The sequence below is a fragment of the Protopterus annectens genome, chromosome 16.part0 (genome assembly GCF_019279795.1).
Source record: "Protopterus annectens isolate FY-2018-M chromosome 16.part0, PAN1.0, whole genome shotgun sequence".
Lineage (NCBI taxonomy): Eukaryota > Metazoa > Chordata > Ceratodontiformes > Protopteridae > Protopterus > Protopterus annectens.
In genome coordinates, this window is record NC_056750.1 from 383,984,355 (window position 1) to 384,005,145 (window position 20,791).

At 38.7% G+C, this 20,791-nt stretch overlaps 1 protein-coding gene across 1 annotated transcript in view; it reads left to right on the plus strand.

The window, feature by feature from the left end:
- Positions 1–20,791, plus strand: part of C5 (complement C5) — a 1,726,304-nt gene that overhangs the window by 1,412,232 nt on the left and 293,281 nt on the right. The gene's annotated exons all lie outside the window — the stretch shown is intronic.

The following is a 20,791-nucleotide window of genomic DNA, read 5'->3' on the forward strand; positions in this document are numbered from 1 at the left end:
ACAGACAAATATGTGCACAGTAGCATGCAAATGGGTGATAACATGCTAATGGGAGTCACCAAATATGTAAATAACAAAAACTGTGGCAGAGTGAATCAGAAACATATACATTTAGCATTACAAGCCACAGCAGTCATGTGTTGTGAATACCAGGATTTTCTGGAGTAGAGAAGCTTCCCTTGCTTCATATTGCCAGGAGTAGCATCAACACTAACAAAGCAGCATGTGTTACTAGCTGCCTTCTGAGGCACTCTTTACAGTGCTGTGCCTCATCACCTTCCACACTGTGGATGAATTCACCAGCAGCTGACATGCCATCACCTCCCCAAATAGGAAACTGATGACTGCTGCTGCTGCTGTGTGGACAGAAACACCATATGGAGGTTAGGAGACTTGTACTGCCCACACTGGAATCAAGGGGATGTGTGGACTGCTGTGCAGCATTACCCATCTTTGTTATGGGGTCTTTTCATTGTTCAACAAGGGACATGATAGGAATTTTACAGGTTTTGGCTTCATAAATCCTACTCCAGTTTTTTGATACCTAATGTCATTTTACAGCATATGGAGTAGCATGTACAGCTTTCACAGAAAACCGAAAAGAGAAGCACAACTTTGTGGGCATTCTACAGCACTGCCATTTCCATGAGATCCTGGGGCAACTGATTGTACTGCCATCACAGCCTCAGCTGCTCTATATGGTGTCTGGCACATCAGCCAGAAAAGGCTTCTGGCTCCATCAGCTTCTAGGTGGTCTGCAGTAGAGAAATGTTATGTGCAATGTATCTCAGCATCATCTAGTCAGTTCTCCTGATTCCCATATTTGGCATGTGTGTGGTCTCTAACAACATTTTGTGCAGTGTGACTTTTCATAAAGATATTTAGTTGGTAGATATACATAATGACAACTACACAATTCTAGATATGCCGTTCCCATGGAAGTAGGCAGCAAGCCACTTATAATGGTGTCCACCATGGTATGTTGCAGGTGATGCAGGCTATACCTTGCAATCATGCTTGATAACTGAATTTCTAAGCCCAAAGACCATGCCAGAGATGGCATACAGCAGTGCTCTGTTGCAGATATAGAATGCTGAATGCATGTTCAGACTTTTGGATGCACATTTCCTGCTAGTTGGATACATGTGATGCCATACTACATTATCCATCTGAGCCCTGCAACAACTTATTCATGGTATGCAACATGTCACACAATATGACATCAGGTAAGCATCTACCACATTAGAACATCCCAGTAGTGGCTCGACAGACCTGTGCCATCAGAGGAAGAGGAGTAGGAGTCAGAGAATGAGTTGCTGGAGGAATCAGCTGCATTGGTACTCCATATAAGGCAGATATAGGCACAATATATTCACAAATATCAAATTCTTTTCTCAAGAATCAAAGCCAAAACCAAAAGTAATGGGATAAAAGACCCAAAGCCAGGGACAATTTTGAATATTACTCTAATTAATTAAAAGACTTAACAAAACAATAGGGCTTATATCAACATGCAGTTTTTGAAAAATAAAATGCACAAAATATTTACAAGCAAGGGCCTATGAGATGAATCATTTACAGGCTGCCTGTGCCCAACAGATATATAGGCCCCAACCCAGGGATGAGTTTCCTGTTCCCCATCCAATTGTTCAAGCTACATTTGAATTGGGTTAGGGAGGAACTCTACTTCACATAAAGGAGGAGCCTTTTCCAGAGAAGGGATAGTCTCTGAGATAATACTTGTGTCTCCAGCAAGGCATATTTATATTATAGGTAAGGTTTAAGTCTTTAAAATGGATAATTCTAGTGCTGTTTGTTTTGCAGATATGCAGGAGATCCATCAGGGTGGGTCTAACAATGCCTTATATGCCAGACATATATCTCCCTACAACAACCTGTAAGAGACAGAATACAGTGATAGGGCTTTGAGGCAGACTGCATAAGATATGTTACTTATGCCCTATATTGTTTAGTGAAGGACCATTGTGGACATTCCAACTGTCAGAGGTGCCTGGTTAGGTACATACCAAAGTGTGCATTGTACTCAGTGATAGGTCTGATGAATGCTGAATACAGTGGAACAATGACCTCCTTGGACCTACATGCCATATCTTTGTTTATAAGTTGCACAACACAGAATGATTTCCTTACTACTGTAGACACATGATGGTCAAAGGCTAGATTACTGTCTGTGTGTGTCCCTAAGCCCCTGACTACTGGGTTGACTCTTAGGGGTGTATTGTCAATATGATAGGGATTATGTTAGGGATGGATGACTTCCTGAAGGATACTATTATGTGTTTCTTGACATTTAGTTTTAGTTCATGGTTCTGACACAAGCTATTTGTGTCAGCCCTTCCTGGAGAACATTAGTGTCAGTGGGGGATTCTATGACTGCTCCTAATTTGAAATTATCTGCAAATTTGTTCAGCCAGAGACCCTTAACACTGGCCTTGACTTCAGAAAAGTAAATGCCAAAAAGGGGTGGTCCCAGGACTGATCCCCAAGGGACACTGCTTGTGACTGGCTTCTTTGTAAAGGGGAACTTCTCAATTCTAAAGTCCTAGGTCCTATCTGTGAGCCAGCTGGATATCCAGCAGGTGACATAAGGGTTCATACCCAACCTCTTAAGTTGGTCAACAACACCTCAGTGGGGTATTGTGCCAAATGCCTTGGCCAGGTCAAGGTAGGTAGTGTGAACCATTTTGCCCTCATCCATTTCCATTTCTCAAAGTATACTAGTTTGAGGAAGTGAGACCTGTCCTTGATGAAACTAAACTGGGTTGGGTCCAAACTCTGGAGGTTTCCTGTGTCATTATTGATCATTTCCATGATAATTCTTTCCATGGCTTTGCATATGAGACTTATGGGTATGTAGTTTTCAGGGTCTGTAGGTGGCCCACCTTTGTTGCAAAGGAATGATTGTTGCTGTTCTCCATTCATGAGGCACAAAGGCCTGTTTGGAGGCAATAGTCAAATAGCAATTCAAGAGGCCCTGATAGGTCATTTTTCTTGCTATTTAGAAGGCATCCTGGGATATTGCCTGGGCCCATTGATGCAGTTTCCTTGGTCTTAGACAGAGCAATGAGGACCTATTCCTCAGTGATAATAGGGGGAATTATATTTGGTGGTATTTCCTGAGAGGAGGTTGGGGGGGGGGGTAACATTAGAGTTGAATTTGTATGCCAGTAGCTTTGCTATATCTTCTAGCTCACTATATGTGGCTCCATTAACAATGAGCTCTGCACACAATCGTGCATTGCCTTTGAGGTTGCGGACAAAGCTAAAGAATTCCTTATTGTTGTCCTTGGCCTGGGAGGCCAAATTTAACCTAGATTTGGCTTTGGTAGACTTTACTTGTCCTCTGAGTTAATTGTTTAGTTTGACAAGACTGCTTTTATCCTGCTGAATGCTACACCTCCTAATATTTGCCATGATACTCTTCCTTCTGTTATTCAACCTATTAAATATGTGATTCAACCAGGGTGGCTTGTTTTTTGTTACTTATGTCTCCTAGGGAGTACAGCTGTCTCTGTGCAGCTATTAAGCTGCTTGTATAGGGTTTCTGTGAACAGTTCCATGTAGGCAGCAGTGTTCTCAGGGTTTATAGAGGATTAACATTTTGCCAGTTGATCACTTAGTAGGAAACTAGCCTTAGAGTAGTTCCTGAACATTCCATAGTTAGCTTGGGTTCTGGGTTTTATTTTTACTTTAGGGGGCACTGTTTTGTGGTTGGATTTTACCAGAGATGACATTGCAGTCTGTCACATTACGGAGGACCCGACCTGATATGTCTGCATCCCTAGTCAGCATACTGACCATCTGGTTCGGGGAGTTTGTGTTTACAAATCCTGAAATCTCTTTGCCTGCATGTTGGGTGTCATATATGATTCCCAGTTAATAATGGAGTAATTAAAGTTGCCTATAAATATGGCATTGGGTTGAGTTGGATTATGAGTGTTCCCACTGAGCTTAAATACATGTTATGGACTTCCTGGGTCATAGAAACCTCTAGCTTGCATGGAATTAGTATGGGATTTTGCCTATGGTGATTTGAATATGGAGAAGCTCAAGTGCATTGTCCTGTTTGACCAGCCTTGAGGTATATTTATTTTTGATGTAAATCAAGAAATCTCTATCTTTAGTCCCTGCATGTGCAGTAGCTGGTCTAAATCTGTGGAAGAAGTTACAGCCTTGCCCTGCTGGTGTGCTCTCATTGGCTTTAAATTACATCTCAGTCACTGCACAGACATCAGTATTCTCTAAAGTGAGAAGAGCTTGTAGGGACTAGAGTTTTTTGTTTAGACTCCTCTTAGCATTAAGCAATAACACTTTTAGATTTTCTTGGTTTTGATTTGCTATGTCAGAAGAATGTGCAGTTTGGCATTGCCTAGAAAAGGCACTATGTAGGAGGAAAATGTTTTAGCTAATCTTCAAAAGCTTAGAGGGGAGAGGTGCAGAACATCCTTGACAAAGCAGTGTGGTCTACTGACCATCTCCTTCCTTTCTGAAAAATACTGCACCCCCTTAGAAGGATTAAGCAAATTATTGAAATTAGTTGTCTTCTGTTCATATCATGTCATCATCCATGAGGAAAATAAAATGCTGCTCACTGCTAGGTTTTTACCAGCCTGGGACACATACTTCAGAGCGCCATGATGTCTCTATTTATATAGGCTAGTAAGATACATCTCAGGTCATTTATACCTAACATGCAGTATGTCTGTGTTGTACTGGTACTTGTGGTCCAATGACCTGAGTGCATGCTTAATGTAGTGGATCCTGACCCCTGATAAGCAAATGACCTTGACTTTCTCCTTTAGTAGCCTGGTGAGAGAGGGACATCAGTGTGTCTCACAATAGTTTGCAATGACTAAAATGTTAGATTGTTTGGTGGCTTTCCTTATGGGCTTAGACATAGAGGCTCCATGGGAAGTGGGTGTTGTTTTAAAAGAGTGCATGGGGCTGTTGAGGGCATTTGGTGTGTGTACTTTGTCTAGGAGGGTTTTGGGGTTTAGGAAGGTTACATTTAAGTGGCTATGTTCGTCATACTGTGTGTGATGTGTGCAGTGTGTGTACTACTGACAACCTGATCGACATTAGGAGTGCTTTTATGTAAGAGCTTTGTCTCCAGTGACATTGTGTAAATACATCTCTCACATACTTTATCAGTTTGTTTGAGAATTAGCTGGTTGTCAGTAAACATGAGGCAATTTCTACATTGCCTCGGGATGCCCATATCCACTAAGCTGGTAATGGAGATAGTGGGGAAGTTCATATCCATGGCAACAGGCCATTTTTAAATGATGAGACAGTTGCAGTGACAATATAAAGTAATATCAGGATTATCTGGATTTCAACTCTGGGGGGAAGTGTTTGTCACTGCAAACTAGTTACTTTCTATGCAACTAAGTATTTGTGAAATTTCAAGGGTACTTTTACAGGAAAAATGTTACCTCAAGGTGCCACATTTATACAGGGGACTGCCAAACACTTGAAGGGAAACTACCAAAGTAGATCCTGATTAAGTATTTGGGGAGACATTCTGAAGTTAGGTTAGACAGCAGCAAATCAAGGAGTAATTACTGAAAAGAAAGAATTAGCTTTGTCAAGAATGATGAATAGTGGGTATTCACCTAATTGGCTACTACTAGTGCTGATTTCACCACTGCTTCATGCTGCTGGGATACAATGCCCCTTTGCTTCTTTTGTCATCAGAAGCAAAACAGTAGCACCAATCCCAAGATGAGAAGCAGGCCTCAGGCTCTTTGGTGATCAACAGTCTTGTTCCAGGTGACACAGAGGTCCATAAGCTTGTTGTAGTCTTTTTCTGGTAGATGCCTTGAACAGCAACCAGACCAGTCAGGAAGGTCCCACAGAGACACTCACTGCTCAATCAGAAACAGTCAGGAATCAATACCCTCTGCTACTTCTCTTACCAGGAGCAAATTATAAGCACAATTTCCAAGCTGGCACCTATGTAATAGTTATTGGGCTTTTGGGAGATCAGCAGTATCCAGAAAATAATGTCCCTATGCTCCTTCTCTCACCAGGAGCAAAACAGAATCACTAATCCCAAGATGACTACTGAAAGACAGAATGTGGGCTCTCCAGTAATTGGTAGTCTTGGACTAGATGTTGCAGGTTTTAAAGGTAAGATGAAAAACACTGGCTATGAAGACAGTACCACAGTTGTCTAATAACACTATTTGCTACTAATGTAGCTATGTTATAGCTGGGCTGACTTTAGTCATCTATTTATAAAAAATTTTGGATTTCCTGCTTTTAGAGAGCATCAATATGTAGTCTGCCTGCTTGCTAGTAATGTTGTCCAATAACTTTGTGAAAATAAAGTTACTGCTGCTACTCAAGAATCTTCTGACTTAATGATATTTCCCTCAGTTCCAAAATGGTGTGTATACAGCTGTGAGTCACATATCTTGATCTGTGTGTGTGTGTTTGTGCACATGTGTGTACAAGTGCATGATTGTCCTTGACAGACCTCTATATTGCAACACTGAGCCCCTCTTCCATTTGATGCCACAGACTTGTCTGCTACTGTGATGTAACCATTTACACTCTGTGGCATGCTGATAGCAGCAAATGGCCATGTTAGCACTGTCGACATTTTCAAAGCACTGTCCTGACAGCAAGTCCGTGTCTCAAAGTCTGTGTGCTATATAGCAAGATATGAACAATACTAGTCAAGCAGTCATGAGGACCATAAATGTCTAGCCACATGTACATTTATGTAGATTCACTTAAAACTTCTTGTCACCAATTTTGAGCACTTAATAGTGCTCACCTCCCATTGTGTCCCTAGATTAGGACAATAACCTGTTATATCCATGTGCTCTGTCCCTTGTGAAGGTAAACCTCTCCCCAAGCATGACATTAGCCTGTCATGCCCTTGTACTATGCTATTTCACCTACTGTACTGCGCAGTATATGTCTCTGTTGTTGCCATGCACCAATGTGTGCTCACTGCAGTCCTGAGGTATATTACCAGTTGTCATGTCTTCTTTCAATATGCTTGTATGACAGTACACTTTTATCCAGCAAATTTCTATTTAAGTGGATGGGTCCTAGTTTCTATTTTGGCACCAAGTAGAAAATCATTTTCATTTGGCAAGGTAAGATTTTCTGGCATTTCTTTTTTGCCTCCTTCAATATCAACTGCACACTGTTAGAAAAAAGTTGCCAGAAAGGAACCTGAACAGTCTATCATTCACACAAGTAGACTGTCATTTTGAATGCTAGGATGAATCGAGAACCTATTGTCCTACATGGGCAAGTCCACTGTGTGAGGAAATATTTGGTAATTCCCCCAGGGCAGCTGCATGTGGTGAAAAGGGTACAGTTATATAACTAAACTTATCATAATGGTACATGTTCAAATAGCCTAAGCTATATGGGCAGTCCAGCTAGTTTCCAAAGCTTTAAGGCACCTTTCACGTGCCACTTCAATGTGTCCATGCCTCAAAAGAGGGAGGATAGAGGTTTACCAGATAGGAACTGTAATATTAAAAAACTCATGCCCTGGCATAAAAATAGCAAAAAGTTGGGGATGGAGGGTGCGGCTATTGCAATAGCTTTCTATCTGAACACCTATTTTTATGGTATGTTTACACAACTGCACTATGTTTATCATTAGTTCACTGTTGCAGTAGCCTAAGCTATATGGGATGAATACCAGAGCTTAGAAAGAAAGGGAGAAGAAAGAAGGATCAAAGTCCCACAGCCCATGGAGAACAGTCCTAGCAAAGCCTACTCTCCACTAAGACAAAGAATCAAATTTGTAGTGATTGGTAAAAATGACCATGTTGCTGCCTACTGTATGTTTCTAGAGTCCATCCTTATCCAAAATGCCACATAAGAGGCCAAAGCATTGGTAGAGTGGGCTCTAACTTTGTCTGGAAGTGTCTTGTTACGGTGAGAAGAACAAAAAAAAAAAACAATAGCATGAGACAACCATTTAGAAATAGTCTTGTTTTGACACTGATTCTCCCTTTTGCTTACCTTCATAGGAAATAACTGATCAGAAGTCCTGAAAGATTTTTGTCCTGTTGATGTAGTAACAGAGTTGCTTGTGAACATCCAGAGTGTGTAAAATCTTTCTCCCCTGCTTTTAGGTTCTGGGAATACAACAGGGAGGTGAATTGCTGGCTCACTGTAAACTCGGAAACCACTTTAGGCATAAATGAAGGCTTTGTTTAGAAAGCTACTCTATCTTTGTGAAATATGAGATAGAGATGACTCGCCATAACATTGTGTAACTCAGATACTCTTCTTGCAGAAGTCAGAGCAATGAGTTTCACTGTTTTCCAAGATAAGAGCTTGAAACAGCTTGAAATCAGCCTTATGATCAGGTTCAAAAGGAAACAGTTTACATCTTTCCAGTATAAACATAAAATCCCAAGAAGGAACCACATGCCTTCAAGGTGGACGATTATGTAAAACCCCTTTCAAAAAACATTTCACTTATGGTAAGGTAGAAATGGGATGATTTGCTCTTCTCCTGCAGTTTCAATCTTTTTTTTTTGTGTGTGTCAGCACTCAGCATTTCAAGTGCCAGCATTCAATAGTCAGATGCAGTGTTTAGATTTTTGTCTTACCTTTGCCTTGTTCGGGGAATTATGCACGCATCATTACTGATGACTTCACCTTTACCTACACTTGCTGCCACTTTCAGCCTCAGCAAATACATTTACTCTGCACTGACTATTTGTTGACTATAAACCCAGTCCCAGTTGTGCATTTTCTGAAGCACAGGCATATTTGTTTTTCAGGAAGAGTGGTGCACATTTTAATGAACTTATATTTCAAAAATAAAGATATCTGCAAATACAGGTATCACAAAAGAAATGAAAAGAACATGAGGATAATTTTACTGCAACACTTTTCCTACCTATTGTACAGCTTTTCAGTACCTATTTCTGAATCCAGTTTATCTCCCAATTTTTTCTTTGTGATTCTTTTTAATAAATGCCACGCAGTCCTCCATACTTTATTGGTTTTGTAGCAATTTTAGCAATCATCTTCAGACATCATAGGCACTCCCCCTTCACCCCATATTATACACACCTGAAACCATGGATTTGCACTTCTCAACTGCCTTTGTAGCCAGCTTGGCTGAAATGGGCATTCTGAGACAAATTAACAATTGTCTCATGTTTACTGAGAGCTACCTCCTACTAAAACAAGTTGACACAGTATGTGTGAGATGCAAAACTCATACATAAAGCCACTATAACCAGAAAACGGGTTGTCAGTAACACAAAGCACCAATTTATACCTATAACATACAGACCAAACATTTAGACATAGTTATGCTGAGGCCCTTAAAAATAACCTCCATAAATCACAGAGACCTCCTAAATATAACCTACAAAACATGTACTCTGAGCAAACTCACAGAAACTCAGGCAACACTCCCATGAAACATGCATGCATGACTCTCAGTCCTTCAGCACAAAAGCCCATAAGACAAACGTCAACACAATCCAATTTCCTGGTCATAGGAGACTCCATAACGAGACATGCCTATGCATGACTCACCAGGCTGAGTAAGGAGATAGTCATGGTTAGTTATATATCAAGTGCCAGGATTCACCACATCATGAGTGCACTCGTATCTATGTACCGTAAGTACACATATGACACTGTCATAGAACAAGTGAGAGTAAATGACTATTTGAAGACATGATGAGCTCTTGGAATATGATACCCAGGCAGGTATGAACCTAGACTTGAGCAGCATTTCATCATTATAGATAAGGATGCTGCAATATGAACAAAAGATTGACTTTAACAACTAACTCAGCTTCTGGTGTCATTCCGGGGGGTCCAATACATAGCCTGGGAGGAGATGGTAGACAGTTCGAACTTCTTTGCCAGGGATGGCCTGTACCCATCTCCTCAAGGCTTTTGTATACTGGCTAAAACCTTGTACATCCTCTTAGTGCCTTTCTTAGGCAATGTCAGCCTCAAAACGTTCCAACTTAACCAAACAGAATCTGGATGACATAAAGGTATTACTGCTTAATGCTAAGAACTTCAGCAAAAAGCTTTACTTCCTACAGGCACTGTTTACTCTGGAGTGCACTTATATATGCATCATCACGAAAGTGTAATTCAGGACCACTGAGAGTGCCCCACTGGTGCAGGGTTTCAATACCTACCACTCACTAGACAAAGGCACTTTCTATTGGTGGTATCTCTATATTCATAAAACAAAATTTTAACTCTAGGCTTGTTAGACAAGATAATGACATAGAACTCATCCATATCCAACTTACCATTAACAAAACCCCTTATCACATCATTGCTAACTACTGGATATATGTCCCCCTGTCCATACCTCCTAACTAACTAGTATGGAATCCCTATGGATTAGGAAAAACAGCATTCTCTTATGAGACTTCAACTACCCCTCCATCAACTGGGACACTTACACATCCCCTAACATTTCTGGACTTCATAAATACAAACTCTCTGGGCCACTTTGTCTGCTTCCCATGTAGGGGAGACAAAATCTTAGACTTGATCTTCTCTAATACTGGACATCTCTGTTCTCGACAAGTTATAACCTCCTTCTTACTCAAAGCGAATTGTAAATCAGTCACATTTTCCATAATGCTGAAGTTGGGAGCATCTTCAAATATCTCAGTATTCAGAGACTATGCAAAGGCTATTCTACTAAAACTAAGTGATAATCTGACTAAAGTCAACACCACCAACAACCTGATGACCCCACTGTGTATGTGGAATCAGTAGCGTAGCTAGGGCAGGGCAAATGGGGAACAACTCTCCAATGTGAAATAAAAATATATATATTTTTAGTCAAATACTTGATTTTTTTTCCACTGTAAGGGAAATGGCAACATGTACATCCTAAATGGATGCTTGAGATGCTCCTACATACCTTCTGCACTTGCTTAAGTCATCTTGTTTGGCACTGCCCAAAAAAAGACAGAAGGGAGCTAGCATGGTACAAGATGCAAGAAAGACATTGCCATGGGATGTATCATTGGTGCCCATAATAAGCTGAGGCATGTAGTGTTTCCCCAGTCGAAATCACTCACTGTGGATGTATTTGGTGTGTGGGGATTGAGTCTAGGGTAGAAAATCAGCTTCTGATTTAGAATAGGTGGGAACAGGGAGATTTGACTGAAAGGATGAAGAGGGACTTCTACTGCCAGTTGTACATTTTTGAATTATTGTCAGAACCCAAATATCTGAAATGATATGGTACTGTAGATGAGCCTGGAGGCCCAGACCTTGGAAAAGCTTTATAGGATTGCCATAATTATTGATTACAAAGTCTTGTCTGTTTGCCACGTCAGGAATGACTTGTAAAAATGTGAGGATGAAGAGTGATCAGATGTATTAAAACAAGTCTCATCAAGATGACACCTAAGAACTAGAATGTTGCAGCTTATCAAGCTTTTATTAGCACCTTCTGAACCAGTGGAAGTAGTGAGAAGGTATACATTTGTGTACGAATACTAAGTTATTTATTTTTTCACTTCAGCTCAAAATGTATTATTCTTCTTAACCATTGGGTTTTGCAGTCATTACAACAAATACAATCTTGAAGAGTTTTTTTTACAAGGAAATGTCACAATTGACTCATTATCACAATTTCATCACCACAAAGAGGTCATCCCAAATTCCACAGAATATGCTCCAGATGTTATAAAGTTAGAAAACATGAGTCACAGAATGAAATTAACAGGTATATACTCAGGTGTAACATAAGCACTTTTCACACACTGTTACATGTGATTGAGATAGGGAAAAAATGACAGAATTTAGTGATGAACTGGATAAATGCATTGCCAACTTAACAATCAATAGCAACATTCCAACTAAAAATGTAGGAATCTGGACAATGTGCTGTTTACAAGTAGAGTAGATGGCCAGTAGTCTTGGTCTGTAAGCAATATCTGTGACTGTCCAGAACACTAAATTTGTATCAATAAATAATTTTAAGGTAAAATGATGCTCTCTCTGTTTAATTCAATTCCCATTTCAGAGCATTTTCTTGGAGAGAACTTATTAGAGAATCAAAATTGAGGACAAATAATTTGCTGACTCATTAAAAGTAGTTCATAATATCAAGGTAGACAAATGTGCTTTGCTAAGGCCATACCATTTGCTATTGCTACTTCTGTGTGAGAATATCAATTAAAACACAGGACAAATAAAAAGACACTAACAGTGAAAAAAAATAATACATTTCTAAATTTCTCAAAGTAAGAACTGGAAACAATAAGCAATGAAGTTTACCAGTGTAATCATTTAATGAGGGAATTATGCTTTGATGTACTGTTAATAAAAGGTGCAACTAAGTGCCACTTAATTTAAGTACATTTTTCATTATGTGCAGCATATGTACCAAGCCATGCAGAATGCTCATTTGCATGGCCAGATTGTATGTTATAAAAAGGGTCGTCAACAATGAAACACAATAGTGATGAGTTGAACTATACTGTAGTTTACAGAACTTAACAGATAACAACTTTTCACCTGCAGTTACTGTGGCAGAAACAGATTACATATCACATGCAACAAGAAATATGAAGTACGTACACAGCAGGTGTGTGGTAACAAAACAACATAAATAAAGCAATAGATGAAGACTCTCAACCTTTCAAGGCTGCCTGAGTGTTGCTCTAGCTTAAGATAAATGTCACTATAATTTGTTTTTGTTATTCTACAAATCCCAGTCTTTTTTAAAAGTCTTGACCCTCTTGTTCTCAACAGCCCTTTCCAGTAAATGATGCCACCTGTCACCCTCTCTGTGAAAAAGTATTTTCTTACATCTAAAAACATTCCCTTTAACCCCACCATCTGACTCTCACTTCTATTCCAGCATAATTCCCACAAAGCTTCCCTATACTTCCTAGTATGCCCATTGTCTCCCTTATTTTCCTGTGAAAAGAAGTCCATCTCATTCAGCCTCTCTTATATATCATACCTTCCATTACTTTTACCATTCCAGTTGCCCTTTTCTGTACTCATTCCAACCCTGTGACCTCCATTTCGATACAAGGCCTTCAGAACTGCAGGAAGTACTCCAGATGCAAAGTTACCACAATGTCCAATAAAGTATTACTATCTTTCTGTCTATGGTTTTCATCTTCCTAGCTATAAAACCCAGAATTTGGGTTGCTTTTGCTTCCTTCTTTCTCAATGCATCATCATTTATATTTTCAATGATAATAAATTCCAAGCCTTTCAATTACTCCAGATTATTTGTCTTATCTCCTAGAGTATATATTCCACTGTAAGTTATTATTCCTCAGATAGAACACTATGTACATAAAAGGACTGGACAGATACTACCACTGCAAAAACAATGTCTATAGATTTTTAATGTACTTTAGTCCTTCCACCTGTTTATACTTCTTTTCTGTTTATGCATCAACATATAGTCAAATTCTGTTTCTATGATGACAACATTAAAGTACAGAGAATTATGCCAATTGATAAAAAAGTGCGGGGGGGGCGTATATGGGCATTACTAAACTTGTTAGAACTACCTGCAGGATTACTTGACCAACATTAAAGACAGAACCCTAAATAAATAATGTTTTCTCACCACATGGCTTCCTACAATTGACACTATGATATATCCATTTTATACAGATAACCGTATTTAAAGATTCTATAATTTGCATCACCTGGAATTGAAAATAACATTAGCTATTCTTTTATACCCATATCATAACTGATGTTACAGTCGTGAGGAACAGATGTTATATAGTTTGTTTTTCTTATCAATTATTAGCAAAAGTGTTCTCCATGCAATTTTACACTTTTAGATCACTTTTACTTTAAATTGCAGTTTCTGTAAAAACAAAATTGCTTATACTGTGTGTTTTACAGTCACCTGCCTGTTATGTGATTAATAGATCCTCCATTTTCTTATGCTGAGTGTATTCCTTTGTTAATTCATTAGATATCATCTCCATTTTGCTAAACAAAGTGTTTTCCTTGTACATTTCCACTTCTTTTCACACTTTTGCATTTTATTTTGCATTATATTACAGTTTCAGTTGGTTTTCTGGTCATGGTATAAACTTGCTAAGGACAGTAGTGATATAATTCAGTGGCAGGGAATACTTTGCTGGGTTTTTTTCTGCATTATTGGCTGGAGTTGTACATTCTTTCATATTAGTTCTTTCACTTTCTCTCTTTAGATTAATAGTTCTAGCAGCCATTTTGCTCACAGATAATAATCACTTAACTCATCACTCTCTATTTGCGATAAATGCAAGTACTTAAACAAATTGGAAGCTGCACTCTCACAAACAAACCTATCCAGACACTCACCTACACCACACAATACAAATACCCACACTGAATTACAGTATACAGAGGCAATAGCAAAATTCTTGCCCAAAGCTACAACAGACTAACAGGTGCAAGCCTAGAGTAAACCAAGCTCTGCAATAACAGTTAATAACATAGCTGAGAGTCACCAGGAAACAGGACATCCTAGACCAATTACAAAAAAAAAATAATATACAAAACAAATATAGATATCTACTAGTGATTGTTGACTCCATAGTTAGGTACTCAGATTCTACACTCATGAGGTTGGACCACAACAGGGTGACAGTGAGCTGTATCTCAGTGGCCAAGACTGCTGACAGTACAACGGGCATTAGGATCCTTAAACCTAACAAATATGAATGTGGAATGGGGGTGGCCCATGTTGGGGTAAACAACTTGGCATGCAGAACCCTGAGGGATATGGAGAATGAGAGAGAGAGAGATTACAGAGTTCTCCATGCATGTCACAGATTCAGGAGAGACCCTAGTAATAAACAGAATCCTTGCATTACCAAAAATGATGCCATAGTATAAAGAAAAGATGACTGACTAACAACTGGCTAACACCTGGTATCATTCATAGGGCATGAGATAAGATGCTGAACAACCACAATTGCTTTGTCAAGGATGGTTTGCACCTTTCATTCCAATGCTTTCACCCACTGGTGAAAGTTTCTGCTTCCCCCACTGGGCCTTTTTTGCCAAGACCCAGCTGGTGGACTTCCTAACCTAACTTCCAACCACTGGAGCATATTAAGATGGTTCTACTTAACGCTAGAGGTCTAAACAATGAACTGCTAGAACTTGAGGCTCTCCTGCATTTGGAGGACATCCATGTAAATGTTGTTAAAGAAACCTGGTGTAAGTGTCCAAACAGCACTCCATCAACATTTCGGTTTTGGACTTACCACTCACTAACACCTGTTGGAAACTGTGGTGATATAGCCATATCTGTTAGAGATCCCATTACCTCAAGGCAGACACTTAAAGACCCTCATGCAGTACTTAGTGAAATTCAAATCATGCTAAATAAAATCAGCTATCAGGTCATAATGTACTACAGAACCTTCTCCATAGCTCCAGAAAATCACACATTTCAAAATATTCTTTATGAATTCCCCATAAATAGGAATATAATTTTAGATGAGTTAAATTACCCAATGTTTAACTGGGAGACCTATACCATCAGCATAGGGTATAACAAACAATTCTTAAATTCTATAAACAAAAGCTCCCTGGACCAGACTGCTACTGAACCTACCAGAGAAGAGAATATAATTGACCTGATCATAACAAATTTATCATCTGAATGTACCATTCTCAAAGTATCCCACACACTGGTCAAGTCAAATCACAAACTAGTAACCTTTTCCATTAAAATGGAAAACCAACAATATTGGTACTCCGATTGGGGCAACAAAATCAGGTCCACACCACGAAATAATTTAATAAAAACTTTAATTTACAAGATTAAGTGCTTTCGTCTGTTAAAGCCAGACTTCTTCAGAATCAATAAGCAACATTTGTTACCACATTAAAATAGCCCACCTGTGAATCATGTGACCAAAAACTAACCAATCCAAAAATACATACAATTACATATTAAAGTAATATGCCCAATAAATACTAATTAAAAGGTTTTAAACAACCCTTCTAAATCTTAAATATTATATGCTTTAAGTCTGAGCACACTGTTAATTGAAATATTGTCATTTAAACCATGGGGGACCGTGGCATTTAATCTGAGTTGCCACCACAACTCTCTCTCTCACCTCAATAGACTCTTCCCATGCTCCCCCCTCCAAGGATCTTTAACAATGTTTTCAATTACAAAAAAAACAAAAAAAAATTGTGGTCAGGGTATGTCATCAAATGTTTAGCTAAATAATTTTTTAAATTTGACTTCCTTATGTCCTACATGTGCTCATAAACTCTTTCCTTAAATTTATTTGGGTTTTACCCACATAAAACATGCACATTTTTGACAAATGGCTATATAAATCACTCCCTGGGTGTTATAATTACTAAAAGTTTTACCCCTAATTCTTGTTCCATTGCCTACTACACATTCACCCACCAAAACAAATCTACATTGATTACAAAATCCACATTTATATGTACCTGGACTTTTATTAATATTAATAAGTCCCAGACTGTCATAGTTGTGTTCCAGTTAATTCTTAAAAGCTTTCCCTCTCCTATATACAATGACTGGCTGGTTCCCAATTTTGTCCCCAATGCCATTAAAGCAAGAAAAAATAGACCAAGTTTTCATCAATACATTTCTAACAGAAAATGCTTCAGCACAATATTCAGTCACAAAAGCAAATTGGTGGTTAGTGTTCCGACCAGTGCCATGAAGGGACATCTCTGATACTGTGTTAAAAGTAGATTTTAACAGGGGAACAATAATCGCCTTCTTTCTCTTTTCCAGAAATGATACTAGAAACTATTCTAGCCAGATAACCCCTTGCTTGAAACATTTCACTCAGGGCCCTACTTTCCATATTAAACTGGTTGTCTTCCAAAACCATTCTGGCCAGACGTATGAACTGGCCCCTTAATTATTTCCCATTTTTGGTGTAAAGGATGGTTACTATTGAAATGCAACAAACTGTTACTATATGTCAATTTTCTATAAATAGTACTCACCAGGCATTGCTCGATGTAATTTTTAGAAAGCTTGACATCTATAGGTGTACATAAATCTTAAAAAAGGTGTAGTATTATTCAGGTAGTCAATGAACCCCCCCCCCCCCAATCTCGTTCTCTGGTCACACAATGAAGATATCATCCAGAAAATGAAGATATAGCTTCCAGGGTTTTGTAGAAAATGTAGCAAACAAAAATAGTTTTTTCCCACTGGAGTAGAACAATGTTTGTGAAAATGGGGGCACAAGAGACCCCCATTGCAAAACTCTTCACCTGGTGGAAATATTGTCCCTCGAAAAAAGACAAAATTATTCTTTGAAACTATTTCCATACAAGTTACTAAAAAATTAATATAATGGTTGTCTAAGTCAGTGGAATCACAAAGAAATTCGTTAAACCATGCCAGCTCTATAGAATGGGGAACCACATTAAACAATTCTACCACTTCCACTGTAAGAAAAATATAATCTCTGGAAAAATTAAGACTTCTGATTTTTAATAAAAAAAATCCCTGGAGTATCTATAAAGATGATCAAAGGGGTCAAGAACATTTTTCAATTTCCAGTTGATGTATTTACCAAAAGGGTGAATCTTAGATTTCCTCACATTCACAATGGGCCTCATTGGTGGATCAATGAGGCTTTTATGCATCTTCAAAATGCCAAAAATACAAGGCACCGCAGGATATTTGACCTGCAAAAATTCAAATGTTTCTAACTCAATTTCACCTAGATCTAAAGAGTCTTGTAACAAATAGTCACATTTTTTGTAAGCTAAATTAATAAAGCCACTGGATGTCTCTTTGTATAAATCACTATTAGATAAGTGAATGTGCATCCTATTTAAATAATCATTTTTGTTCATCACAACCACCCTCCTCCCTTGTCTGGTTTCATAAACCTTACATTTTTATTCTGAGCTAATTCTGTCAATAAACGAAATTCACAAGCATCCATATTACAATTATGGAACATTGACTTACGATGTTTCAGAGACTGGAACTCAAATTCATGACAATATGTCCATTAACAGTGTGCTCAGACTTAAAGCATATAATATTTAAGATTTGGAAGGGTTGTTTAAAACTGTTTTTACTTAATCTTTTAATTAGTATTTATTGGACTTATTACTTTAATATGTAATTGTATATATTTTTTGGATTGGTTACTTTTTGGTCAAGTGATTCATGAGTGGGATATTTAAATGTGGTAACAAATGATGGTTATTGATTCTGAAGAAGTCTGGCGTTAACAGACGAAAGTGCTTAATCTTGTAAATTAAAGTTTTTATTAAATTCATGGTGTGGACCTGATTTTGTTGCCCCACAGATTTGGAGTACTGATATTGTTGGTTTTGGAGTTTTTGTGTCCCTTTCGGATTTTGGTTCCCCGTGAAAATATCCAAACCATTAGAAACAAATATCAGAAATCAAGGACTTCAAATATACAAATCTCCTACAACTGTATGATGAAGTAAAGAAACCTGAGTATAATTGTATTACCTATAATGCTGATAATGCAAACAGCTATACAAAGAAGTTCTACTTGCACCTGGGCAAATGTTAAATTGGCAGTTCCAAATGATTCAACCAAAAGGGATGCTTAAAAGCAAACCAACATGATGTTGCTCAAGCACTAATAAACTGTGTAATAAAAGGGAAGAAAGTCCTAAACCTATACAACAGAAAATAAAATTAGAGAGAACATCAAACAGCTAGCTAAGAAACTGAGACAGGTCATAAGAAAAACAAAGGCATCTCATGCAGTCATACTTGCTATAGAAGCAAGGCAACCACAGATTCTTTTTTAGTTATGTCAGAAAAATAAGAACACATTAGTCTGATCTGGTGGATACTGCCACCATACTGTCAAATAAATTTAGTGCCAACTTTAACCCACAGACAGCTATTCCAAACCCAGTTATCCCTGATGGAATCAAGCCACCAACCATCATGAAACAGTATGTACGGAAGGTATTCTCCAAAACGAAGAATGTTTCATTTGTGTTGCCTTACAGCATAACTGGTGGTCTAAATAAGAGCACTAAGAAAGCACTGATGGACCCACTCCTCAGCCTCTTCTGCTTGAACCTAGCTACCTACTTTGTCCCAGTGAACTGGCACTAAGCTTTTGAGATGCCACTCCACAAAGGTGTCCCCCACCACTAATCTTAAGAATAACAGACCATCAGCCTAATGTGTTATTTATGCAAAACCATGGAATGTATCATAACTAATTAATTGTGATATCAAAAATCTTATCATACTTGACCCCCAGCAGTTTGGCTTTGCCAACAGAAGATACTGTATAATGGATTTTGTGAAATTCTTTGAGAGGTTTACTTTGGCTGCAGACTGTGGGTAAGCTGTCCATAACACGTACCTTGACTTTACAATGGTATTCAATACCATACCACATGCAGATATATTAAGCAAGCTGAAGGAGTTCCATATTGACTCAAATGTGGTTTGGTGCATAGCTAGCTTGCTTAGAGACAAGAATCACTCAGTAAGAGTGGGGAGGGCTGCATCCTGTGAGATCATGAAGGTGACCACTGAGTTCTGCAAGGAAATGCAGTAGGAGATCTGCTGTTCAGCCTCTGCTCCTCAGATCTCTACTTATCAAATGAGGATCTTTGTTTAACAAAGGCTGCATATGTTTAATGTCTGTACACTGGGAGTCATCATCAAGCCCCTCCCCCCGACATATATGCACTCCAGCAGTAGCTAACACTTGTCAGTAGCTGGTGTACTAAAAACATTCTCAAGCTCAACACCACAAAGTGAAACACTGTAGCAATTAGTAAGCACCACCTAGCTCAAGGTTAAAGCACAAACAACACTCCACTTCAAAATGAAAATGTTATAAAAGACCTGGCTACTTGGATGGACAGCTCCTTTACATTTAGCCATCATGTTGCAACAGCGGTTAAGTAATCCTTTTACTTTGTACAGCTCATAGCAAAATGTATTTCTTCTAGATCAAAATAAATCTTCACCTTTTTGTACTCCACACTGATTAGACCCATTAAGTACAACACCTCATTTGGAATGTACTTTACTAAGTATATCAAGCAATTGGAAAGACACAAGAAGTATGTCACTAAATAGATCAATGCTTAAAAGATTTGAACTACTAAGAAAAATTGGAGGCTTTATAACTATACTCAGATTCATACAGACTTGTTAAGGATGATCTGTGCCTTGCTTCTAGGGTTGTAAGGGATCTAGTAGTCTAGGAACTCTCATACCTCAACAAATCAAACAATCCAGCTAAAACTAAGGCCAGATATCTAAATTTAACACCACTAAATAAATAAGACTAGGAGGAGGGAAAGCTTTGTCATGCGGTGTCTATCCATTCTCTGGAGCAAACACACTGTCCGCCTTTAAAATATGGCTTGACAACTGGATGGGTATTCATATATTCACCGCTGGTATGTCTGTCCTGGCTCTCCTTGAAAAGACAGATAAGTCCTAAGGGTGGGTATTAGCAAAGCAAAATTGGTTTTGTAGCTCAGTTGCCTTGTAACTTCTATAATCCTGTGATCAGTACCATATCTTTTGCTTGAGGTCAGCTAATGGCAGGGGAGTGACATCCAAGCATGTTGCCTGTAGTTTGGAGTTTGTAATAAGTCCATAGAATCAGCATAGCCCAGAAAAAACGGTGACTGCCTGTTGTCTTTTCTTGGGGAATGGGATGTGGGAAACAGATTGCTATACTCCTGAAACCTACTGGAGGGCTGGGTGTTCAGCAGAGCAGGTCCATTATATGGATCATGTATTCACAGGTGCAAC